Source organism: Acomys russatus, chromosome 15, assembly GCF_903995435.1.
Source record: "Acomys russatus chromosome 15, mAcoRus1.1, whole genome shotgun sequence".
Lineage (NCBI taxonomy): Eukaryota > Metazoa > Chordata > Mammalia > Rodentia > Muridae > Acomys > Acomys russatus.
Genome location: NC_067151.1, coordinates 49,243,866 through 49,253,819, shown reverse-complemented (window position 1 = coordinate 49,253,819; position 9,954 = coordinate 49,243,866). Strand labels below are relative to the sequence as shown.

At 41.3% G+C, this 9,954-nt stretch overlaps 1 pseudogene; it reads right to left on the bottom strand.

Moving 5' to 3' along the window:
* Positions 1 to 6,911: 6,911 nt before the first annotated feature.
* LOC127199033 (transmembrane protein 150A-like) lies at positions 6,912 to 7,692 on the bottom strand (annotated as a pseudogene).
* Positions 7,693 to 9,954: the final 2,262 nt, after the last annotated feature.

The window sequence follows — 9,954 nt, the reverse complement described above, 5'->3', positions numbered from 1 at the left end:
GAAGGTGCTGACGATGGTGTGGTCAATTTCCCGGGTTTCGGCACCAGATGTGACTCGCGTAACCGTCTCACCAGCAAGAACGACGCGGCACACGTACAGGATCCTTCTGCAGCAAAGCTTTAATGCATCTTGAGAGGGAGAGCATAAGCTTACAGCGAGTAAAATGGAGACCCCAAACAGCAGAAACCCATCCCTTATATAGGAAACTGTTGTCCGCTTAGGATGTGTCAGTCCCTGATTGGCTGTTACTCATCAGGCGATATGACGCCACGGGAGAGGCAGAGCACAACAAGTGGAAAGTTCCTTCGCACATGTGCAGATTACTTGTTTACCAGTTTGGGACACAGGATGTCAGCGCCATCTTGTAATGGCGAATGTGAGTGCGGCCTCTCACATTTCCCCTTTTCTGAGAAATAGGAGAGGGGGGATAGGGAGAGTGAGGGAGGGTAGGATTGGGAGATAAGGAGGGATGAGACTATGACCAGGATGTAAAGTGAATAATAAATAAACAAACAAACAAATGTTAAAAATGTTTTAAAAAATACCTGTTTCTGTATAAATAACTTTATTACAAGGGAAAATAATTTGTGTATTTTTACTCTTCAGATTAGAAACTGAGATATTAATCAGACTTATATTTTAACTAGGACAACATAGCATACTCTGCCATAATAAAATTTATAAATAATTCATATGAAAGCTTCATAGACCCCTGGGTACTTCTTATTTATGATAAGCTATGCTTTTATTAGCTATGCTCAGAAATCACTTTTCACAAACTCAGATGCTTGGTATATATAGCCTGTCTATAAGTTATTACATAACATAGCAGACCATTATTGTACTCAAAAGTCTGAATTTCAAATTCCAAAGTTAGGATGCATTAATACGAACAGGACAAGAGCTTAATTTCCCAGTCTCGTCCCAGTTGCCTGAACATTCCTACCCTAGGTTTAGCCTAACCTTCAGAATGAGACAAGAGAGTTTGGTCCCATATCACAAACCCTCTATGGTCCTTGTTTTGCCAAGCTTTTCTTAGAAGCTAAAAGCAGGCTCAGTTGGGAAGCTTATGTCTTGACCTTGGATAATCTGTTTTTATAACTATGCTTTGGATATCCGCAACCTAGAATTCACTTCCCAAAGAGCCCCAATCCCCACTCCAACCCTTGCTTAGTATGCTTTGGTAAGTCCTTTGTCCCTGAGAAGTTTTCCACTGAAGAGTAAATACCCACTGCATGATCCAAGGAACATGTCATGAAGTTGTGCTTTTAAGAACAGAGATGGAGTTTGGACTTGGAGGTTAGATGGACATGACACAATAGAGTGTAGAAAAGAGAGGCCAAGGTTGAAGATAAGAATATATGGCCCTTGTAAAAGCTGCTTTCCTTAAAGCTTCCATGCTGTTGAAGAAACTCAGTTAATGCAACGAATTCTCATAGGCCCAAACTTGCCTGCTGTTTTGAAGGTTCACTTATTTAGTAAGTGAATTGCCATTATTCCTTTTCAATTTACGGTATGTTTTATAAACTATAAAGAGTCATATATCATACATGGGCCTTCATTTACAATCTTCCCCAATGACTCTCAAATATACTAAGTCAACATTTTAGATTCTTAAGAATGTCAAGACAAAAGCAAATTCTTTATTAAAATGCAATGCCTTATCTCAACTCTAAACCGTTTGTTTTATAGGTGTGGCTGGAGAAGTAGGGATAAAAGCAAATCCTTTAGCTTCCAACTGGACAGCTTAAGCTAGAATGAAAACAGGCACATAAGCTTGTTTATGCCTCCCAAAAGTGTACACCTACATTTAACCCTGTCTTACTTGATTTTCAAGAACTAGGGAATGTAAATTTATGAAATGCCTTTTAAAGGAGAATAAAGCAGAAAATGTCTCACTATAAAGCATGGGGAACAGCAGACGAAATCCATCTATTTCAGGATTCTGTTCTATGAGACTTACTCAGTCCTGATAGACACTTTCTATTACTGGCTATGATTTCTTAATGACAATGCACCAAATACTACTGTGAAGGCGCTACTTGTATTTCTGGAGGATACATTAGGTTAAACAACTATTGCTTGAAATCTTTCTTTCATTAGTCATTTTGCTGTTCTTACTAAGTTGAGATAAAAATAATCACTTTTGAGCCTTCTTACACCTAGGTACCTAGACCTGGCAGGCAAATCCTACAACTGTAGCTGAAGTTACTGTGAACAAAGTATGGCAGTGAATTTTCTCCAGCAATGATGGCCTTTACAGAACGATGATCCTTCAATGAGATCAGTGTCTTGTCTGCCATTATTTTCCCAAACACAGCCTCACATGATGCAACAGGAAGATTCGGGGCTCTTATATACAGCGTCTGAGGATAATAAACAGGATAATAAAGTTGAGTTTCTTACCACCTTTCATTTGACAAATTAGTCTTAAAATGTTCTTTCTCTTTCTTTTGCATTGAGTCTTAAGATGTTTCTCCATTCATTCAATTTTATGACATTTAATGTTAAAGCAGAGTTCAGATGTCAATAGATTAGTAATGTCAATATTATTCACTGCTGCTGTAATGAACTGCTGCATTATCTGACAGGTCAAAATGCTAAAGCCAGATTAAGCCTTGGCAAAGTGCTCTGTTTTCAAGCCTGATGTTCTACATAGCTATTTGGAGAGGCTTTCTTTTTTTTAATAAAGCTTAAATTCCATGGCTCTCTTTCTGCACAAACAGGTAAGGAAACTTATCAGTATACCCTAATTTTAGAAATTACCATCATTTTCTGTTCCTGCTTATGGACATCTACTGTGTTCTTAGCCTTGTACTAAAGTTAGACTCTGTTAGAAGTGGAAAGACAATTTGTTGTATGTCAAAGTCACCAGTGCTGTGAGAATAGCCGGTCTAGCTGGCTTGTCATAGAGTGGAAATTCCTGTACTAGAGTTGTTCCTGGCCGTTAAGCAACTAGAGCTCCATGCTGACTGTGTTAAAAATTCAAACACAGGAGATGGAATTCGCTGGTCTATTAATGTCAGTACTAGTTTAGCAAAAGAACAAGCCATTACTCTTTAAAAGTGGGTCTCAAACACAGTAGCTTAATACAATTCATGATTCCCTAGGAAATGTCTTTACTTGTATGATCAAAAAATGATGAGAGAGCAGTTTTCTTATGAAACTAATGAGCCAGAAATTGCATTCATCACTCTCACATACATTTTTTTTTTGGGGGGGGCAACAACTAAGTCACATTCCAGAAATAAATGCAAAGAAGTCTGAAAAATATATTATTTCTTTTAATAACCTCACAACCACTGTGAACTCTGTTGTTATGGGAGAATAGTGCAATGAAGTTGAATTAACAACAGAACCCCTCCCTTACAGATTCATTCAGAGCATCAAGATATTATGACAGTCCAGTCAACAAAGTAGCAATTGCTCCAATATGATGTTGCAATTACAGGACCCAGAGGGAGGATGGTTTCTAAGGGACACGGCAGCTTGACTCTGTAAAATCAATGCCTCCCTATGAATTTGCAGTCGATAGTTGTCTACGTACAATGAACTGGCCAAAGGTAGACTTTGAGACCCTGGAGGAGATGGTGTAGGGGCTACAACAGAGGTCCTAAACAAGCTGCTGCCACAACAGGGCATGACTAGCTCAGTAATGACTACATCAGTAAGTATAATGTTTTATATACATTCTTTTTCCAACATAGCATTTTTTGTTGGTTCTCTGGTAATTTCATATTGTGAACCCTGATCTACTCACTTCCTGGTACTTTCCCCATACTTTCATGTCTGCTCTGTCCCCCACCCTTGTGACTTCTCTGCCACACACACACACACACACACACACACACACACACACACACAAAGAAAGTAAAAATAAAAATAATGTTAAAAGTCCAGTTTGTGTTATCTATATTCTCAGTGGAGTGTGGTCAAACTCTCAGTGGCCTGCCCCTTAAAATAGAACTGAATCCTTCCCCTTCACACTCCTGGCAGAAGCCATCAATTGTGGAGAGCCATACTTCAGCATCCCCATAACACTTAAGTGCTCTCTTTGGTGGCTTCCTGTCTAAGCTGTTACTTTCTTTTGCTGGATTTGGAGTGGGAGTAGTTGTCACAGAAGCCTTCCATGTCCCTCTCTCTTAACTGTGAGTCTGCAGTTATCTGTATCATTGCAAAAATCGCCTCCTTGGTCTTCTACACTGTTTCTGAAGACCATGGACCTGAACAGAGCCCTTGCAGGCAGTCCACAGATATCACCATGGCCTCAGGTGGCAGAGCAGGCCACTCACATCAGTATTCAGTGGCATCCCAGTTCATGGAGGCCAACATGGCTTCAGGCAGCAGCAACACAGACCACGGACATCCACATGGCCCTTGGCAACAGTACAGCTCACGGACATTAATAGTCAGCTGCACAGACCCCAGATGTCCTCATGCCCTCCCTGGTAACACGGGCCACAGACATCAATACAGCACCCAGCGAGAGGTAGGAGCACCCTAGTGGCTGACACTTCTGTTGGACCCACCTGCCCAGAGAGGGGCTTATATACAGCTTTTGCAATCACTGTTGTACCCAAGTCAGCCTCTTTACCTGGCAAGCAACCACAGCATTAGTTTGAGGCATTGCTGCACATAAAAATATTTTAGCATTAGTGGGAGAAAACCATTCTTCAGCACATTTATATCTGAAATATTTCTTTAACCACTTTTTTTTTCTAGCATTTTTACTTGTTAGAGAAATTTAAAATATATAGCAAAAGTAATAAACATGACTGTGCAGTTTGTGTGTGTCGGGGTAGGGGGCAGGGAGGGTGTTTAGCTACATATTTCAAATGTTGCAAATGATTCATGCTGCTGGGCTCTTACACTTATGTGATGATCTGGCGCCACCCAGCAGACCAAATGAGCAGTGACTACATTTTGCTTACTTGGGAAGGCAGTTGAAGGTGGGGAAGAGAAGTGAGATGACGTTGGCAGAGTTGGAATTCAAGTACAAGCTCTTTCTCTAGTCCCTGCATCTGTAGGCGAGAAGGCCATTCAGAAGCTGAATTGTTTAGTTAACGTCCGTTCTTCAACTGCCAATTTGTACACATGAAAGCCTCCATGTTGTAAGGTTTGCATTTCTTTCCTCATTTACTCAGGCGGCAGGGACTAAGTGCTGCCTGGCACCTGCCCCTCTTCTGAATTTCCACAGCTCCCAGTAGGGAACTGCAAATGCACACCGATAGCCATGAGATATAAATGATGAAATATTCTCCTTGATTTACCCATGGTGATCAAGTCTGGGACGGCCCAAACCGATACTTCTATTTATAGGACTGATTTAGATTTCTTGACCCTTTTCACCAGTTTATACAACTTCCAATGTCTAGAGTCCCCTGGAAAATATCTCCAGTTGTAAGCACTGCGGAAAGCAATGCACAGTTGTTCACTGATTGTTATGAAGACCAGAAGTGAGCCCAGGGTGCTGGGAATACCTTTAATGACTGATTTCAGGTCAAGAGCATCCAATTATCATAAGAGTCAAGCTCCCTATAAGGGTATAAGGATGTATTCTTCCACAGTTTCTTTTCTTTCTTTCTTTTTTTTTCTTTCAGCTTTCACTTCAACACAGTCAGATTCCCATCCTAATTCTTGTGCTTTGGAACAAACTTTTATTCACCAGAAGCAAGAAAGCTTCTGGTGAGTGTCTCGGCAGCACTTGGCTTGCTTGAAAGTAATGCTTTTTAAAATTCCCATTTTATTTCATTTGCTCATCCTTTTTGGTCTCTATTGGAGTATCATCTTCTACTGTGTGCTGTGGTGTTAGTGTCCAATGGTTCTCTTCCCTCCTCACCTTTCATATCAGATAGTGCTCTAACTATTCCTGTGACTTCAACCAATATACCCATACCTAGCATGCCCTGTCTCTAGACTTCTGTTTTTGAAATTAGAATTATTTTCATAGATATTTTTAAAATACTCATGTGGTTCTGCTGTGTTATTTGCCCTAAAGGAGATGAGGGGCAGAGTGCAGAACCCAAGTGCTGCTGGGTGAGCCTTCCCGTAGCCTAAGGCATGCTCCTCCTGCCATTCAGACTTATAGGCCCCTGCTGCCCCACCCTCCAATCCCAGCAGCAAGAAGTCCCACTGGTCTGGCTCTGGCACCTGAAGGGCTGGCTGGGTAAGTGAGGACAGGTGACCATTTGCACAAAATACTACTCTAGTATTGGGGAACAGGACATGTAACTGAGGGCCCTGCTTGTCTATGGCAAGGGTGAGTGTTGAATGGCCACTTCTTGAGGAGTGAGGAAGCCTAAATCCCAACGATACAAAACAGAGGGGAGGACATCCTATTGGGACTCTAGATGAGAGAAGCATGGGAGAATAGCAAAGTAGAAGGATCCAGAGGGTCCTAGAAACCTACAAGTAGAACATTATGATAGGCAGATTTGGGCCCAGGGGTCCCACTCAAACTAAGGCACCAGCCAAGGACAATACAGGCAGTAAACTTTAAACCCCTACCCAGATCTAGCCAATGGTCAGAACATTCTCCACAGTTGAGTGGAGAGTGGGATATGACTTTCTCACGTACTCTGGTGCCTCATATTTGACCATGTCCCCTGGAGGGGGAGACCTGGTGGCACTCAAAGGATAGCAGGTTACCAAGAAGAGACTTGATACCCTATGAGCATATACAGGGGGAGGTAATCCCCCTCAGGACCAGTCATAGGGGAGGAGAATAAGGGGAAAATGGGAGGGAGGGAAGAATGGGAGGACACAAGGGAATGAGATAAACATTGAGATGTAACAAGGATAAATTAATAAAAAACTAAAAAAATAATAATAAAATATATTACAAAAAAAAAAAGAAGAAGAAGATAAAAGGTACCAGTGCTTCGGAGGCTGGGCCAGTCATCCTCCAGCCCTCAGATCATGGTGGTACTCTCAGGAGCACAGCTGAGGTACACAGAGATGCTGCTGCTTCCAGAGGACTTAGAGGCCCCGCCAGGGGGCAAGCTGCAGTGCAACTCCTATTGTGTTTAAGGAGATTGCCCCAATCTCATAGCTGAAGGTGCCATAGGTCGAGGACAAACAGCCATTCACACAGGGCAGCCCCAGGCTGTAGCTGAGAACTCTCGTGGATGAAGAAGATAAGGACTAGGATGGTGAAGGTAATGGCAGTCAGCACACTTCCCAGGTAGGCCGTAGCCAAGTCCAGAGAAGTGATGGCCCCGTGGTAGAAAAGAGCACAGTGCAGGCACACGAAGAACACCTCAGCGGGGAAGGCCACACCAGCTCTGGTGTAGTGTAGAGGCCTAGCATTGTCCATCTGGAAGTTGCCAACCACCACAAGGCCGGCAGCATTGGTGCAGCCTGTGATGAGTGCCGTGGTGGTAATCCAGGAGTGAGGACTCTGCTCCAGGAGCTGCCCACAAAAGTACGCGGTTGCCAATGAGGCTCAAGCAGCAGCTGTCTGGGGGACATGTGCCCATTTGCTGATGAGAGGAACATGGTCAAGGGTGCAGCATGTCTTAGTTCCCATCTCCACCCCAGCCCTTATTCAAGAGGGTCAGGAGAATAGGACTCATTGTAGGACTAGTTCTCCAGTGGCCACACGTGGCAGTTTATCACGGCCATGGAATTCAGTCTATATGCTTGTGATGGAGAATATTGACAGGCTCTCAAGAAGAGGATCCAGGCAGCCATGAGGGAGTGGAGCCAGGGTGGTGGTAGCTTTGGGGAAAGGACAGCAAGCAGGTAGGTGGGGAACAGGGGCAAGCCCAGTCACCTTGAGATGTTTCCACAACAATTATCAACTACCCCGGCCTCCAGAAGTGTCCCATGGCCTCTGCTCCCGGATGGGCCCTCTGGTGGCCCCATATCAGAAGCATACCTAAAAGTTTTCCTGCTTCTGGACATTGACTCCAAAGATGCCATTATTTACTTGAGATTCCTAACAGCTCCTTACAGACAGCTCAAAAGTGACCTGAAGTGGACTCCATAGCATTTCCTCTCCCACATGAATTTCTGCCTTAAGATTGTTTGATGAAAGATTCCATCAGGTTTTATTTCAATAGTTATTGAAGATTTTACACACGTGCCTATTGCTGCCCTCACCTGAATCAGTTAAATATATCATGAGGCAAAACCATATGTGAATAATCATATATTTACTTGTTCCCTACCATAAACTGCATTCAATACTATTATAAAAGTTAAAGATCAATCAAACTTCAGCATGTAGCAGGGACCATGCATGGTTCCATCTGTGGATAAGAAATGGGAACACATTGTAGCCACTCAAGGTTTTATTGCAATGAGCCTGTTGAGTTGAGCACCCACTGAAAAGCTATGTAGCACCAGCCATCTTCAGGATTCGGTCCTCTCTGAAGATTAGATATCAGGTAAAACAATCCATTTCTCATGATTCTCACATGCTTTCCATTGTGTATCATACAAATAAGACACAAAATGAGCCTTCTGGTAAAAAAAAAAAAAAAAAAAAAAAGGTTACATTTTTCCAGGATCAAAAATTTATATGCGGACTTTTAACTGGAGGGGACTGGTTATCTTCTATACTGAAAACATATTACTGACTAAATGATCTGGCTCTTCAGGAAATCTTATTCCTTTTTATCTTTGTTGCAGGCTGACAATATCTGTCACATCAAGACAAGATAGATTTGCATTTCAGTTGTAGTCATCATCTGCTTTTCATGAGATAAAATATTGAAAAGAGAAAAAATTTTCAACTAAGAAATCCTGACACATCTACATATTTCTGAAACATAAATAAAATGAGATTTTGAAAGCCTGCAATCAATTTCCCATTGTAGAGATTCGTTATCATCTTGCTTGACTGAACAATTCTATGACTAAACAAGAATTAGAGCTCATTCATAATTTTCCCTCCATATAGCAAGACAAAAAGGACCAGTAAAAACAGGAATACCACAGACTGTGCATTTTCTTGGGTATCAGGACAATATCAGGACTGATATGCTTAACAGTTGTCTCCATCCCCTCCACTTGATTTTTACTTGTATGCAATTTGTGATTTTTCTGAGCTTAGGCTAATTTTTATAAGCAAGCATATTTAGTCTATCTACATACTATGTATTTGCCAGTGAGCTTGCTTAGTACTTCGGAAATCACCTACAATTTACTCCCTTCTCAAAGGCAGCTGAGTCAGCAGGACATTTTTCCTTTTTTGAAAGGCAAAGCTGTTTCAAGGTAAAGTTCTAAGGATGATTTGTTTTTCCTTTGTATTATAACTTTTGTCATCGTCTGCATTTCTCTCACCACAAAAGGCTCCCTCCTGCCCTTTCCTTTTATTTATTGGCTACTATGTTAACAATGTTTTTTTGGGGGAAGCAGAAAAATTTTGTACACCGTGACTTTTGCTGGTCAACACATCTCTATTTTGACAAGTTACATTTGAGAATGAAATATTAATATATAATACTAGGCAAGGTTTCAAGAAGTTAAAGCAAAGAAATAACACACAGGACAATTTTTTATAAAGTAGGAAGGAACCATTTTTATGTGTGTGTGTACTGAGAGATTTTATGACTATATTTTTATTTAGAAGAATATCATGGGATATCAACAAAATGTGTAGTAACTGCTTGGGTAACATTAATCCCAGGTGCTACTCCTTTATTAAAATTTAACAGTTCATTTGGTGACTGTTGATGAGTCTAAAGGGAACTTGGAAGGAAAACTTACATGAAGCAGAAAGGAATTCTAAATCAACATCTCATGAATAATAAAACTGTTTATGTTTACAAATGGAACAATGAGGAATTTATTGATTAGGAAAGGAAAAGAAAAGGCAAACAATGTTATGCTTGTTGTGTGAAGAGCATTGGCCTTTCTCCCAGGTCTTTATTCTCCAATATTAGCCAGATATAACACAGTAGTGATAATTTCTTAAAGTACTGGAAGAGAGGGAGAGGAATAGTAAGG